Source organism: Microcaecilia unicolor, chromosome 4, assembly GCF_901765095.1.
Source record: "Microcaecilia unicolor chromosome 4, aMicUni1.1, whole genome shotgun sequence".
In the NCBI taxonomy this organism is placed as follows: Eukaryota; Metazoa; Chordata; class Amphibia; order Gymnophiona; family Siphonopidae; genus Microcaecilia; species Microcaecilia unicolor.
The window spans coordinates 53,661,023-53,677,706 of NC_044034.1; the positions used below are offsets into that span (position 1 = coordinate 53,661,023).

Consider the following 16,684-nt stretch of genomic DNA (forward strand, 5'->3'; position numbering starts at 1 on the left):
CACTTACGCCCAACTGGGCTGGATCTTGAGGGTCATGTCACGGCTCATAGTGTTAGAGCCATGGCAGCGTCAGTGACCCGCTTGAAGTCAGCCACTATTGAAGAGATTTGCAAGGCTGCGTCGTGGTCATCTGTCCACACATTCACATCACATTACTGCCTCCAGCAGGATACCCGACGCGACAGTCGGTTCAGGCAGTCGGTGCTGCAGAATCTGTTTGGGGTTTGAATCCAACTCCACCCTCCAGGACCCGATTTTATTCTTTTCAGGCTTCACTCTCAGTTAGTTGTTCTTCGTAGGTCAATTTCTGTTATGCCCTCGCCGTTGCGAGGTTCAATTGACCTGGGTTCTTGTTTTGAGTGAGCTTGAGAGCTAGGGATACCCAAGTCGTGAGAACAAGCAACCTGCTTGTCCTCGGAGAAAGCGAATGATACATACCTGTAGCAGGTGCTCTCCGAGGAGAGCAGGCTGATTGTTCTCACCTACCCTCCCTCCTCCCCTTTGGAGTTGCGTTTTACTCATTCCTTTGCTTGTCATTCAACTGAGCGGGAACGTTCGCACACAGGCGGGAAGACGGCCGCGCATGCGCGGTGGGTGTGCCCTGCGTGCGGGACCGCCTGCGAAGTTTTCTTCTGGTTGGTGGGGGCTGCCATGGACGTCAACCCAGTCGTGAGAACAATCAGCCTGCTGTCCTCGGAGAACACCTGCTACAGGTATGTATCATTCGCTTTCTCCGGGTACGAATCCGCCAATACCCTCAGTTGTGCTGTTTGATAATATAGGTGGAAATTTGGGACCCCCATACCTCTCCTGGACGGTGTTTGAAACATCATCGACCTACGGACCCTCGGCGGCCTTTTCCGCCGTATGTATGCAAACATTTTCCTGTTCAGCTGCTGAAAGAAGGAGCGTGGGATCGGTATTGGCAGGGCCAAAATAAATATAATAACTTGGGCAAAAGCACCATTTTTATGGCATGTACTCTCCCCAGCCATGACAATGTCATGCCCTCCCATCTATCCAATTCTTCAAACAGTTCCTTCAACTTTCTGGGGTAATTCGCCTGAAACATAGTCTCCATCCTAGCAGTGACCTGAATGCCTAGGTATTGGATAGATTTCTCGGTCCACACAAAGGGGTACATTCTCTGCAGCATCCTTGCCTCCTGCACTGGTGTCGTGAGGTTAAGTATCTCTGATTTATTAATGTTAATTTTGAAGCCGGATAGTTGCCCATACTGCGACATGACATCTAGTACCCGACTTAAAGATTGTCGGGGTTGTGCTAGAGTCAATAGGATGTCATCTGCAAAGAGCATGATCTTATGCTCTCGTTTACCCCTTACCACCCCTCTTATCTCAGCATGCTCCCGAATCATCTTGGTCAGTGGTTCGATCGAGAGTGCAAACAACAATGGAGAGATCGCACACCCTTGCCTTGTACCTCTACCTAGGCCTATCGGTTTGGAGAGTGAGCCATTAATCTTGATTGCTGCCATTGGTCTGGTATAGAGCAGTTGGAGCCAGTTCAAAAATTTGCCCCCTATTCCTATCTGCCTTAGCACTACAAACAAAAATGTCCATTCTATTCGGTCAAACGCTTTCTCTGCATCGACCGAGAGCAGGATCACAGGCGCCTCTTCATCCCTAACTTGCTGTATAATATGGATTAGGCATCTGATGTTATCGAAGGTTTGGCGCCCGGCGATGAAGCCCGCCTGGTCCTCATGAACCAGGGAGGGCATCATCCCCTGTAGTCTTTTGGCCAGAATTTTGGTGAAGATCTTATAGTCTGTATTTAGCAGCGATATCGGTCGGTACAACCCACACTGCAATGGGTCCTTTCCCGGTTTCAATATCAAGACTATCTCTGCCATTCTCCATGAGTGCGGAAGTTCTTGAGCTGCATCAAAGGAAGCAATTACTCTCAGCAATAGGGGCGCTATCCATTTGGAAAACACTTTATAGAACCGAACCGGAAATCCATCTGGGCCCGGGTCTTTGATATTAGGGAGATCTGCTATTGCCTTCTCTAAATCCTCCAAGGTCATGGGTTTCGTTAACGCCTCCATCTCCCCCCTAGACACCCTCGGGAACTCCATCCCCTGCGGGTACTGGGCTACTTCCTCTGACGATGCCTGCTGCTCCGACTGATATAGGCATTTATAGAATTCCAAGAACACTTCCTGTATTTTCTCTGTTTGGGTATACTGTTCTCCCAATTCGTTCTTTATACTCGAGATAGTATTACGTTGGGCTCTTTTTTTAAGTTTTAACGCGAGCATCCTACTAACTCTATTCCCAAACTCAAAGTGTTCTTGTTGAGTTTGTTGCAACTGCATCGCAATCTCTGCCGTCTGTATGTCATTAAGCTGGGCCCTAAGTTTGTGTAACTCTCCTGCCTTTGTGCTGTTAGCCGGGTCTGCTTTACGCGATCTCTCCATCGCTGCCACCTCCATCCTAAGGGAAGTTTCCCGTTCCGCCCTCGTCCTGTCAAGATGTGCCTTAAGCGCTATTAATTGTTCCCTCAGCACTGCTTTGAATCCCTCCCATAAACTAGTTGGGTGCACCTCTCCCGTATCATTAAACTTGAGATACTCTTTAATATATTTCTCAATTTCAATTATATTCTGCGGATCTAACAGAATCGCCACATTCAAACGCCATTGTCTCTGTTTTTGCTCTCATCATTTACCCTCAGGGACAGCACCACTGGGGAATGATCTGACCAGGTTCTAGGCTCAATAACCACCTCATTCGTTCTGTTCCGTATCAGACCATCACCCAGCCAGTAGTCTATCCTAGATTAGGTGTTATATTTGGGAGAAAAGTAAGTGTAGTTCCTTTTTGATCCATGGAGCTCTTTCCAAAAGTCCACCAGCACCCACCGTGCCATCCATCCCTTCAACGCTACTCTGTCCTTTTTGCATATGTTACTGTTCCTCCCGAATTGTCAACTAAGGGGGCCATCGTTAAATTTAGATCCCCTCCCACTAGCAGATGACCCCTGGCAGACTTTTGCAGGACCCCCTCCAGCTCTTCCAGAAATGTGCCCTGCCCTTCATTGGGTGCATACACGCACACCATAGTATAGTATGCATTGTATAGGGACACCACCACTATCAAATATCTGCCCGCTTTATCCTTTATTATTTTATGAACGTTCCAGGGGAGAGAGCTAGATAGAGCTATAAGCACCCCCTTGTTTTCTTGTTGTCTAAACTGGAGGCCCCATGCACTATGGGGTATCGCCTATGGCGCATCAGATATTCATGACTCCGCCTTAGGTGCATTTCCTGAAAAAACACCACATCCGCTTTTAGGCGTATTACTTCCCTAAAAGCCTGCCTTTTTTCTGGGGTGTGTTGAGGCCTCTCACAATAAGTGTCACACATGTGCATACAGTCATATCAGCCTGTTTCTATCCCGCTTACCGAATCCCCACCAAGTGCGATTTCCCCCCCCCTCTCATCTCTCCCACCACCCCCCTCCCTACCTTCCCCCTCTTCCAATCATGACATACCCTGTTACCCATACATGGCATGTCCATAAAGAGGAAGTCACGTCTAACCTTCAGCAACTAGCTTTAAATCTTGTCTTAACAACACACAACTTCTTATCATCCGTGCGAGTCTCACTCAGTGCAGGATTGCAACTATTTCTCTTGGCATCACAGTCCTCTCTCATCCCTTGTCTGCGGGCTGTGCCAGTTTCTTAACCGAAATTTGCCGGCGCAGTCTTCCCTTGCCCTGTGTGACTCGCTGCCATTTTGGCCTGTCTTTCCTCGGACGGTCTGCTGTCTGGGGGCGCTTAGTCTCTTCAGCTGGTCCTCCCCGCACCAGATAGCTTGAGCCTCTTCCAGTGACACCACTCTGCATTGCTTACCGTCCTTATAGAACAGCAGGGCAAAGGGATGTTGCCATTTATACCGGATCCCTTCCTCTCGAAGCTTGGCAGTTAATGGTTTAAGTTCACTGCGCCTTTTAAGCGTGGTAGTCGATAGGTCATGATACAATTCTATAGGGTAGCTGTCCCACTCCAGGGGCTCTGCTGCTCTCGCCCTCCTCATCACTGCTTCTTTTGTTTTATAATCAGTGAAGCATGCTACAATATCCTTAGGTGCGTTCTTATTCCGGCCTCCCAGCGCTCTGTGTGCCCTCTCAATCAGAATAGTAGTTGGATCTCGAGGTTCATCCGGCTCCGACAAGAGCTGGGCCGCTATACGCTGAACTGCCCGTTCACAGTTCATATAGTCCGGGAGTTCGGGAATGGTGCGGATCCGGATGTTGGAGCGTCTGCTTCTGTTCTCGAGGTCCTCTACTTTGTCCAGCAGAAATTGGGTGTCCGCTTGCTGGTCCCACAACCGCTGCTCCAACGCCTGCACTGTCTCCACGTTTTCCTCCAGGCCCGACTCCACCTCTGATACTCGAGTGCCCAGTTCCGACATCTCGCCTCTGAGTTCCGCCCCAAGGGCGGCTATATCTTGGCACACCTCTTTTAGATCTTTCAGGTCCGTACGGATCTCCTGGAACCATGTGCATAGTTTTATAACTTGACTTATTTTAGTTTTAAGAAGAAGAAACTACAAAATGTGGTTACAAAAATTGTCAAAGGAGCTAAAATAAAATGGGATAGTATCTCCATTACTAGTGTATTTTCATTTGCTACTAGTTTTCTGAAAAAAAAATAAAATGATTGACCACTGTCCATAAAACAATTTGCAGTCTTGGCTCTGGCTATGTTTGCAGATGGGTCCCTGCCCACGTCTCTGTTACAGCACCAATTACTATTGGATTTTCCTTCTGTCAAGGAATGTAGATTAGATTATAATCTACTAGGAAAAGTACATTCCCTTATCCCTCCTAGGCCAGTCAAGACCAGGCAGAGAAATGTAAATATTCTAGTAACATCACTGCTATATAAGGAGTTGTGCAGTCTGAAATAGTTTAGTATTTCTCTTCCCCCAGAAAATGGCTCAGGTCAGACTGATGCAGCTGGATATGAGGAATAGGCCTGAATTCCTAGATTGCAGTCTGTGGGCTGCAGTTATGAGCTAGTCCATGGCAGGTGCTCCTGGGGATCAGTTCACTGACCCTTCCGCCAGTTAAGCTTGAAGTGGTTTTGCCTTTCATGGACCTGAGCTTAGCCTGCGGGCTCAGGTGTTGAGCCCGGCAGTAGTCTCCAAATACCCTTGCTGGAGGGGTGAGTCTTTTTGCTTGTTTCTTCTTGGTTCCTACTTCCCCCTCCCCCAAGGTACTCTCTATGTAAAAAACAAAACAAAGAAAAACCCAACATAAGGAATAGTGGTGCAGAGCAGCTCAGTCGATGTGAAGGAGCAGGGCAACTTGAGCATGGCAGAAGTTCAGGCTGGCTCCTCTTCAGTAGCGATGCCAGTGGGTTGGAGATATGGGATTGTTGAAGCTGGTACATTAGACTGCAACCAGCTCCTCCTGCATTTAGTGCAACAGTGATTAGGCAGCCTCAGAGTTGCTTGGCTCTGGGAAAGGTGGAGCAACTCCTAGAGTAAGCCTTGGATTCTTTGCATTAGCCTCTACAAATTGCTGCTTGAATACCTATATGGCTTGTTAGGTACAGCAGTTTCCAGCATCCACTGAGACTGGAAGACTCAAGTCTGGTGCTGCGTTTTTGGCCGATGTCCTGCATTATATGGTCAGAATCTCTGCCCATCAATCAGTGGCTGTCTCTTTTGTGGTTTGGCTTTGGCATTGATCAATTAATGTGGTTTCTGTGTCATGCCTCAGTAACTTCCCCGTTAGGGGGTGTCTCTTGGGGAAAAGAAAGTCAAGAATTTGAGAGGGTGTCTTCTCATCAGAGAAAACTTGGGGAAAGGAGGTCAAGGATTTGAGGGAATCCAGGCATCAGCATCTGCCTGAAAACAAGGTGTGGCTGTCTAGGACATTGAGGGCTAGTTCGCATTCCAGTGTTGCTGGCTTATGATCCATACGGGCTCCACTTCAGCAGGTGGAGTGACGTTTCAGAGGGGGTCAGCATCTTCAAGGGGTGAAGAGGAACAGGGATGATGACCCTTCCTCCTCTGCCCCCTCTGCTGTCAAAGGTTATTAAAGGACACTGGCCCTCTCTTAGGAGGTACAGGTAACTGGTCCACTTGGTCCTCCATCAGGAGTGAGTACTGGTGACCTCGGATCAATGGGTTTTCGAAGTTGTGCAGAATGGTTATACCCTGGAGTTGGTGGATCCTGTTTCAGATTTACTGTGTCTCCCTGCAGATAAAAGCTTTAAAAAGGTAGATGGTCAGAGACAGGGTGCAACGTTCCTTGGAAGCTATCAAGCCTGTGCCACCTGCCAAGTGAGCATGGATCACTAACCAATCTATTTTGTGGCACCCCAGAAAGGGAGGAATTATGCCTCTCTGCAGATTCCCCACTTTTACATGAAAAACTTACATTCAACAATTGCCTCAGTGCATCTTGGAGAGTTTCTCACTTCTTCTGTTTATCTTTTAAAAGCATTCTTCCATATAACAATCAAAGAGCCACAGGAACAGTATCTGCAGTTCTGTGTACATGGCCATCATTTTACTACTACTACTATTACTACTATTTAGCATTTCTATAGCGCTACAAGGCATACGCAGCGCTGCACAAACATAGAAGAAAGACAGACCCTGCTCAAAGAGCTTACAATCTAATAGACAAAAAATAAATAAAGTAAGCACATCAAATCAATTAATGTGAACGGGAAGGAAGAGAGGAGGGTAGGTGGAGGCAAGTGGTTATGAGTCAAAAGCAATGTTAAAGAGGTGGGCTTTCAGTCTAGATTTAAAGGTGGCCAAGGATGGGGCAAGACATAGGGGCTCAGGAAGTTTATTCCAGGCGTAGGGTGCAGCGAGACAGAAGGCACAAAGTCTGGAGTTGGCAGTAGTGGAGAAGGGAACAGATAAGAAGGATTTATCCATGGAGCGGAGTGCACGGGAAGGGGTGTAGGGAAGGACGAGTGTGGAGAGATACTGGGGAGCAGCAGAGTGAGTACATTTATAGGTTAGTAGAAGAAGTTTGAACAGGATGCGAAAACGGATAGGGAGCCAGTGAAGGGTCTTGAGGAGAGGGGTAGTATGAGTAAAGCGACCCTGGCGGAAGATGAGACAGGCAGCAGAGTTTTGAACCGCCTGGAGAGGGGAGAGGTGACTACGTGGGAGGCCAGCAAGAACTAGATTGCAGTAGTCTAAACGAGAGGTGACAAGGGTGTGGATGAGGGTTTTGGTAGAGTGCTCGGAAAGAAAGGGGCGGATTTTACGGATGTTGTAAAGAAAGAAATGACAGGTCTTGGCAATCTGCTGGATATGAGCAGAGAAGGAGAGAGAAGAGTCAAAGATGACCCCAAGGTTTCGAGCTGAGGAGACAGGGAGAATGAGAGAGCCATCAACAGAAATAGAAAACGGTGGGAGCGGGGAGGTGGGTTTGGGGGGGAAAATGAGAAGCTCGGTTTTGGTCATATTTAATTTCAGGTGGCGTTGAGACAGCAATGTCAGACAAGCACGCTGAAACTTTGGTTTGGATGCAAGGTGAGATATCGGGGGTAGAAAGGTAGATTTTGGGAGTCATCAGCATAGAGATGGTAGGAAAAGCCATGGGATGAGATTAATGAGCCAAGGGAAGAAGTGTAGATAGAAAAGAGGAGGGGACCAAGAACAGAACCCTGAGGTACGCCGACAGGCAGAGGGATAGAAGTAGAAGAGGATCCACCAGAGTGAACACTAAAGGTGCGGAGGGAGAGGTAGGAAGAGAACCAGGAAAGGACAGAGCCCTGGAATCCAAGTGAGGACAGGGTATCGAGAAGTATGCTGTGATCGACAGTGTCAAAAGCAGCAGAAAGATCAAGAAGAATGAGGATGGAATATTGACCTCTGGATTTAGCCAGTAATAGGTCATTGGAGACTTTAGTAAGCACAGTTTCGGTTCAGTGGAGACGGCGAAAACCAGATTGTAGTGGGTAAAGAATAGCATGTGAGGAGAGAAAATCAAGGCAGCGGCGGTGAACAGCACACTCAAGTAATTTGGAGAGAAAAGGAAGGAGGGAGATGGGTCGGTAATTAGAGGGACAAGTAGGGTCGAGTGAAGGCTTCTTAAGGAGAGGTGTGACCACAGCATGTTTAAAGGCAGCAGGGACAGTCGCAGTGGAGAGTGAGAGGTTGAGAATGTGACAGATAAAAGGAATAAGAGCAGGAGAGATGGCATTAAGAAGGTGGGTGGGAATGGGATCAGAGGAGCAGGTGGTACATTTTGAGGAAGAAAGGAGAAGTGTAGTTTCAGGGTTCTTTTGGTCTGGCTATGACTCCACAAATCTTCTCAATGGTCATGGTATTAGTGTTTGCTTTCCACCACAAGGAGAGTATTCAGTTGCACCCCTACCTGCACTGTAGGCTCATTTGAGGGATTTGGCAAGAGTGATTCAGCATTGGACAACCTTAGCTAACTAGTGAATTATGTAATGAATCATTTGGTTTCAACTCTAATTTGGGTTAAGCTTTGGTTTGGTATGCAGGATAGTCTTTCTGACACCGGGCAGAATGGACAAGCTTCTATCCCAGTTGACCCTGTTATTCTCTCTTCAGGCTCCAAGGGCCTCAGATTATCTACAACTATAAGAATCTATGACAGCAACGCTGGAATTAGTGCCCTGGGTAGTGCATATGAGAACACCTGAACAGGCTTTTTTGTCTTGTTGGTCTCCCAAGTCTCACAGAAGTTTGAGCTAAGGCTACTACTCCCGAGCAATCTCAAGGAGCGGCTGGTCTGGTGGGCTCATCCATCCCACGTGCTGAAAGGACTTCCACTGGATCCATGGTGTAGGTGGTTGTAATTATGGATACCAGCCTGTTGGGCTGAGGAGCTCATTGTCTGGGCCATATAGCCCAAGGTCGTTGGTTGCCTCTAGAAATGTTGTGGTCAGTCAGCCAGCTAGTGGCAAAAGCCATTTGTTTGGTTTTCTATCACTTTCTTCCCATGCTGGAGGTGTAGGCGGTTCAATTGATGTCCAACAATTCTACAGCATTGGTGTATATAAACAAACAAGAGGGCACCAGAACATGACTTTAGTACGTGAAATCATGCAGCTGGGCAGATGCTCGTTTCCTAGCTGTGCCCATGTCACGTATTGCATAATGTGCCAGCAGATGTCCTTTCTCACCAAATGCTAGACCCAGGAGAGTGGGAGCTGCATTCCAACTATTGGTAGATAGCTGGGGAAAGTCTCTCTTTTGATCTCAAAATGGCGCATTGGAGTGCAAAATGCCCCCACTTTCAGTCACAGAAAAGGTGAAGGGGTCATAGGAATCACTGTGATTTATCATCCACCTCTTCAGGAACCACTGTCCCCCTCATTCTATAATGGGGATCATTTAGGTGCATGGTAAAGTGCCACATTTAGATGCCTGCTATTGACATGGCTAAAGTGGGCGAGCTTTAATGTAGGCATATAGATGCTGTCCTAAGCTAGTATTCTATAATGTAATCTTGGCACGCAGATACCATTATAGAATTGGTGTGCAACATCTAAGTGCTTTCGTTGTGGCACCTAGTTAAAGAATTGCCCTTATGTGTATACTTACTCCAAAGCTAATAGCAAATCTGATCATATGATCACTGTTATCAACCGGCCCCAGCACCATTACCTCCCGCACCAGATCATGTGCTCCACTAAGGACTAGGTCTAGAATTTTTCCTTCTCTTGTCGGCTCCTGTACTAGCTGCTCCTTAAAGCAGTCCTTGATTTCGTCAAGGAATTTTACCTCCCTAGCATGCCCTGAAGTTACATTTACCCAATCAATATTGGGGTAATTGAAATCACCCATTATGTTGCCCAGTTTGTTAGCGCCCTTAATTTCTGATAACATTTCTACATCTGTCTCTTCATCCTGGCCAGGTGGAGGGTTGTACACTCCTATCACTATCCTTTTCCCCGTTACACATGGAATTTCAATCCATAGGGATTCCAAGATGTGTTTTGTTTCCTGCAGAATTTTCAATCTATTTGATTCAAGGCCCTCCTTAACATACAGTGCTACCCCTCCACGAATTCAATCCACCTTATCACTATGATATAATTTGTACCCCGGTATGACAGTGTCCTACTGGTTATCCTCCTTCCACCAGGTCTCAGAGATGCCTATTATACAGTGGGGGAAATAAGTATTTGATCCCTTGCTGATTTTGTAAGTTTGCCCACTGACAAAGACATGAGCAGCCCATAATTGAAGGGTAGGTTATTGGTAACAGTGAGAGATAGCACATCACAAATTAAATCCGGAAAATCACATTGTGGAAAGTATATGAATTTATTTGCATTCTGCAGAGGGAAATAAGTATTTGATCCCTCTGGCAAACAAGACCTAATACTTGGTGGCAAAACCCTTGTTGGCAAGCACAGCGGTCAGACGTCTTCTGTAGTTGATGATGAGGTTTGCACACATGTCAGGAGGAATTTTGGTCCACTCCTCTTTGCAGATCATCTCTAAATCATTAAGAGTTCTGGGCTGTCGCTTGGCAACTCGCAGCTTCAGCTCCCTCCATAAGTTTTCAATGGGATTAAGGTCTGGTGACTGGCTAGGCCACTCCATGACCCTAATGTGCTTCTTCCTGAGCCACTCCTTTGTTGCCTTGGCTGTATGTTTTGGGTCATTGTCGTGCTGGAAGACCCAGCCACGACCCATTTTTAAGGCCCTGGCGGAGGGAAGGAGGTTGTCACTCAGAATTGTACGGTACATGGCCCCATCCATTCTCCCATTGATGCGGTGAAGTAGTCCTGTGCCCTTAGCAGAGAAACACCCCCAAAACATAACATTTCCACCTCCATGCTTGACAGTGGGGACGGTGTTCTTTGGGTCATAGGCAGCATTTCTCTTCCTCCAAACACGGCGAGTTGAGTTCATGCCAAAGAGCTCAATTTTTGTCTCATCTGACCACAGCACCTTCTCCCAATCACTCTCGGCATCATCCAGGTGTTCACTGGCAAACTTCAGACGGGCCGTCACATGTGCCTTCCGGAGCAGGGGGACCTTGTGGGCACTGCAGGATTGCAATCCGTTATATCGTAATGTGTTACCAATGGTTTTCGTGGTGACAGTGGTCCCAGCTGCCTTGAGATCATTGACAAGTTCCCCCCTTGTAGTTGTAGGCTGATTTCTAACCTTCCTCATGATCAAGGATACCCCACGAGGTGAGATTTTGCGTGGAGCCCCAGATCTTTGTCGATTGACAGTCATTTTGTACTTCTTCCATTTTCTTACTATGGCACCAACAGTTGTCTCCTTCTCGCCCAGCGTCTTACTGATGGTTTTGTAGCCCATTCCAGCCTTGTGCAGGTGCTGCGTAACCCTGGCAGCGCTATAGAAATGCTAAGTAGTAGTAGTAGTAGTAGTATGATCTTGTCCCTGACATCCTTAGACAGCTCCTTGCTCTTGGCCATTTTGTAGAGGTTAGAGTCTGACTGATTCACTGAGTCTGTGGACAGGTGTCTTTCATACAGGTGACCATTGCCGACAGCTGTCTGTCATGCAGGTAACGAGTTGATTTGGAGCATCTACCTGGTCTGTAGGGGCCAGATCTCTTACTGGTTGGTGGGGGATCAAATACTTATTTCCCTCTGCAGAATGCAAATAAATTCATATACTTTCCACAATGTGATTTTCCGGATTTAATTTGTGATGTGCTATCTCTCACTGTTACCAATAACCTACCCTTCAATTATGGGCTGCTCATGTCTTTGTCAGTGGGCAAACTTACAAAATCAGCAAGGGATCAAATACTTATTTCCCCCACTGTATCTACCGTATTTTTTGGATTATAAGACGCACTTTTTTCCCCCACAATTTGTAAGTTTGCCCACTGACAAAGACATGAGCAGCCCATAATTGAAGGGTAGGTTATTGGTAACAGTGAGAGATAGCACATCACAAATTAAATCCGGAAAATCACATTGTGGAAAGTATATGAATTTATTTGCATTCTGCAGAGGGAAATAAGTATTTGATCCCTCTGGCAAACAAGACCTAATACTTGGTGGCAAAACCCTTGTTGGCAAGCACAGCGGTCAGACGTCTTCTGTAGTTGATGATGAGGTTTGCACACATGTCAGGAGGAATTTTGGTCCACTCCTCTTTGCAGATCATCTCTAAATCATTAAGAGTTCTGGGCTGTCGCTTGGCAACTCGCAGCTTCAGCTCCCTCCATAAGTTTTCAATGGGATTAAGGTCTGGTGACTGGCTAGGCCACTCCATGACCCTAATGTGCTTCTTCCTGAGCCACTCCTTTGTTGCCTTGGCTGTATGTTTTGGGTCATTGTCGTGCTGGAAGACCCAGCCACGACCCATTTTTAGGCCCTGGCGGAGGGAAGGAGGTTGTCACTCAGAATTGTACGGTACATGGCCCCATCCATTCTCCCATTGATGCGGTGAAGTAGTCCTGTGCCCTTAGCAGAGAAACACCCCCAAAACATAACATTTCCACCTCCATGCTTGACAGTGGGGACGGTGTTCTTTGGGTCATAGGCAGCATTTCTCTTCCTCCAAACACGGCGAGTTGAGTTCATGCCAAAGAGCTCAAGTTTTGTCTCATCTGACCACAGCACCTTCTCCCAATCACTCTCGGCATCATCCAGGTGTTCACTGGCAAACTTCAGACGGGCCGTCACATGTGCCTTCCGGAGCAGGGGGACCTTGTGGGCACTGCAGGATTGCAATCCGTTATAATCGTAATGTGTTACCAATGGTTTTCGTGGTGACAGTGGTCCCAGCTGCCTTGAGATCATTGACAAGTTCCCCCCTTGTAGTTGTAGGCTGATTTCTAACCTTCCTCATGATCAAGGATACCCCACGAGGTGAGATTTTGCGTGGAGCCCCAGATCTTTGTCGATTGACAGTCATTTTGTACTTCTTCCATTTTCTTACTATGGCACCAACAGTTGTCTCCTTCTCGCCCAGCGTCTTACTGATGGTTTTGTAGCCCATTCCAGCCTTGTGCAGGTGCTGCGTAACCCTGGCAGCGCTATAGAAATGCTAAGTAGTAGTAGTAGTAGTAGTATGATCTTGTCCCTGACATCCTTAGACAGCTCCTTGCTCTTGGCCATTTTGTAGAGGTTAGAGTCTGACTGATTCACTGAGTCTGTGGACAGGTGTCTTTCATACAGGTGACCATTGCCGACAGCTGTCTGTCATGCAGGTAACGAGTTGATTTGGAGCATCTACCTGGTCTGTAGGGGCCAGATCTCTTACTGGTTGGTGGGGGATCAAATACTTATTTCCCTCTGCAGAATGCAAATAAATTCATATACTTTCCACAATGTGATTTTCCGGATTTAATTTGTGATGTGCTATCTCTCACTGTTACCAATAACCTACCCTTCAATTATGGGCTGCTCATGTCTTTGTCAGTGGGCAAACTTACAAAATCAGCAAGGGATCAAATACTTATTTCCCCCACTGTATCTACCGTATTTTTTGGATTATAAGACGCACTTTTTTCCCCCAAAATTTGGGAGGAAAATGGGAGGTGCGTCTTATAGTCCAAAGGTAGAGATTTCCCTCCCATCCTCCCTCCGAGTTCAGGATCGCCCGCCCGCCCTCCCTCCGAGTTCGGGATCGCCCTCCCCCCGGCCCTGTCACCACTTCTCCCTACTCACGTCACGCGATCTTCCCTGGTGGTCTAGTGACGTCGGGGCAGGAAGGAGCCCCCTCTTTCCTGCCCAACGCGCTGCTCTCCGTCCTCCTGTATGCAGCCTGACGGTCTCGGCGAGATTCAAAATGGCCGCCGAGACTTCAATTCCCCCATTTCTAGTTTAAAAGCTGGAGTTTAGAGTAGCAGACTTGGAGAAGCTGAGGCAGAGTAAGAGGTATATAATGGAGACCTAGAGACCTACAAGGACATAGTAGAGAAGTCTCACCTCCAGACAAGGTCTATCTGAATTCAAGAAATCTTGGGACACGCATATAGGATTTCAAAGGGAGAGGAAGGGATAGTAGGTGGCATGAATGGGCAGACTGGATAGACCATATGGTCTTTATCTGCCTTCATTTTTCCATATATATATATATACATATTTTAATTTGTACCCCGTGCTTTTCCAGGATGGGAACAGCTGAAGGAAGTAGAACAGTACTGGACAAGGCTGAAAGAAGCTATTTTAAAGGCAACTAACCTTTGTTAATAAATTACTTAAAGGAAAGAGGAAAAGAAGGCTGCTCTGGTTCTCGAATGTAGTAGCCAAAAAGGTAAAGGAAAGGAGGCTAGCTTTTATGCATTATAAGACGACTCAGAAAGAAGAAAACAGGCAAGAATACTTGGATAAGCTAAGAGGCAAAGGGAAGAAAAGATAGCAAATATGGTAAAATTCGGGGATAAGACGTTTTTCAGATATGTAGGCGACAGGAGGAAGTGTCATAATAGCATTGTGAGGCTCAAAGCTGAGGGGGAGGAATATGTGGAAGCTGTTAAGGATAAAGCTGAACTGCTTAACTATTTCTGTTTTGTGTTCACGGATGAAAGGCCGGGGGTTGGACCACAGAAAACAAATGCAAATAGGAATGGATGTATGGTAGACCAAGACCCGTTCTCAGAGGACCTGTTAGTCTGACCTCAGTGGTGAGTAAACTAATGGAATTGCTTCTAAAGCGTAGGATTGTGAGGTTTCTCAAATTGAATGGAATGCAGGACCTGAGGCATCATGGCTTCACTAAAAGCAGATCATGTCGGACAAATCTGATTGATTCTTCAACTGGGTGACCAAACAGTTGGACGTGAGAGGAGTACTAGATGTGGTATACTTAGATTTCAGCAAAGCCTTCGGCATGGTTCTGCACTCATAGATAAACTGAGTACCCTTGGTATGAGACCTAGAATAACTGACTGGGTTAAAGATTGGTTAAATGGAAGGAGACATAGGCTAGTGGTAAATGGAGCTTACTCTGAAGATAGGGATGTTGTTAGTGGAATACTGCAGGGTTCGGTCCTAGGGCCTGCTCTTTTAACATCTTTGTGAGCGATTATTGCGGAAGGGCTTGTAAGGTTTATCGCTTTGTGAATGATACTAAACTCTGCTATAGGATGGACACCCTGGAAGGTGTGGATGACATGAGGAAGGACCTAGCGAAGCTTGAGGAATGGCCCAATATTTGGCAACTAAGATTTAATGCTAAAAAATGCAGGGTCATGCACTTGGGTCACAAGAATCTGAGGGAATGGTACAGTATAGGGGTGAAGCGCTGTGTACAAAGGAAGAGCGGGACTTGGGGGTGATTATGTCTGATGACCTTAAAGTTTCCAAACAAGGAACACAGGAGGTTTCCTAGTAGCCAAAACAGATACCGCGTGTACAGGTTCCCAAAAAGATGTATTTCACTAAAGGCAAAATCACAACACATTTACAGGTAGCAAAATCTTCCCAATATCGGCTATAGCAAGCCAAACGAAACTTCAGCAGGTAGGGTTGCCAACTTTTACCAGACACTGCCCTACTCCAAGTCCCTTGCCACACCTACTGTGGTACCCTTCCTTCACCCTGCCCCTCTACAACCAAATGTCCACAATAGGGTTGCCACCTCAGAAGAAAAATTGATACATGCATGTACATTTGATGATTATTTCACAAACTCTGATGTTATGACAAACTAAAATTTAAATTAAAGTTTTGAAGTCACCTAAGTAAAGCCAAAACACAATTCTTCCACTGCAAAACACTAAGTGCAAACTCTTGCAAAAACACATTTGGAACTTTACTGTACCATAGCAGCACTAACTTCCAGGACGCAAAGATAAAGAACCTTATCTGTGAAAAGGCAGCATTGTAAATATTACACTTGATCCTAAACCCTCAATACACTATCTAGTGAGAAAACAGAACAAATGAGACTGCTAAAGATCTCTACACAGAAACTCTATGGTAGCAGAATAATGCACCTTGTTCACACGTTCATAACACAGATAGACAATCATCAAATATGAAACAAGGAATCACAGACCAGTAAGAGAGAGACGAAGACAAAAATCTGAAGTGGAAAACTCAAGGAGTCAGACTCTGCATATAGAGCAATACTAGAGATATGGAAATGCACAATATCAGATATGAATATTTCCCAGAGCTGACATGTTCCAACTGATAAATTCAAAATAAAAATTTTTTTATACCTTTTTGTAATCTGAGCATTTTATTTTTCTATTCAATTTGGTCTGTGTCTCTTCTACTTTTCCTGGATCACCTGTCCATTTGACATTTCTTCTATCTGCATTCCTATCATTCATTTTCTCTCTGCAGTCATATCTGTCCTGTCCAACATCTCTCCTCTGTGTTCCTGTTCAGCATCTGCCCTCTTAGCATCCCTATCCACCTCTTTTCCAGTATTGCCCTTTGTCCCTGTCTCTATTCTTATCTGTGCCCTCTAAGAACATAAGAACAACCATACTGGGTCAGACCAGTGGTCCATATAGCTCGGTATCCTGCTTCCAATAGGGGCCAATCCAAGTCGCAAGTACCTGGCAGAAACCCAAATAGTAGCAATATTCCATGCCACCAATCCCAGGGTAAGCAGTGGCTTCCCCATGTCTGTCTCAATAGCAGACTATGGACTTTTCTCCAGGGACTTGTCCAAACATTTTTTTTAAACCCAGACACCCTAGCTGCTGTTACCACATCCTCCGGCAAAGAGTTCCAGAGCC

General features: G+C 46.3%; 1 protein-coding gene across 1 annotated transcript in view; it reads left to right on the forward strand.

The window, feature by feature from the left end:
• The window catches only part of DYNC2H1 (dynein cytoplasmic 2 heavy chain 1), a 1,078,189-nt gene that overhangs the window by 53,683 nt on the left and 1,007,822 nt on the right, over positions 1-16,684 (forward strand).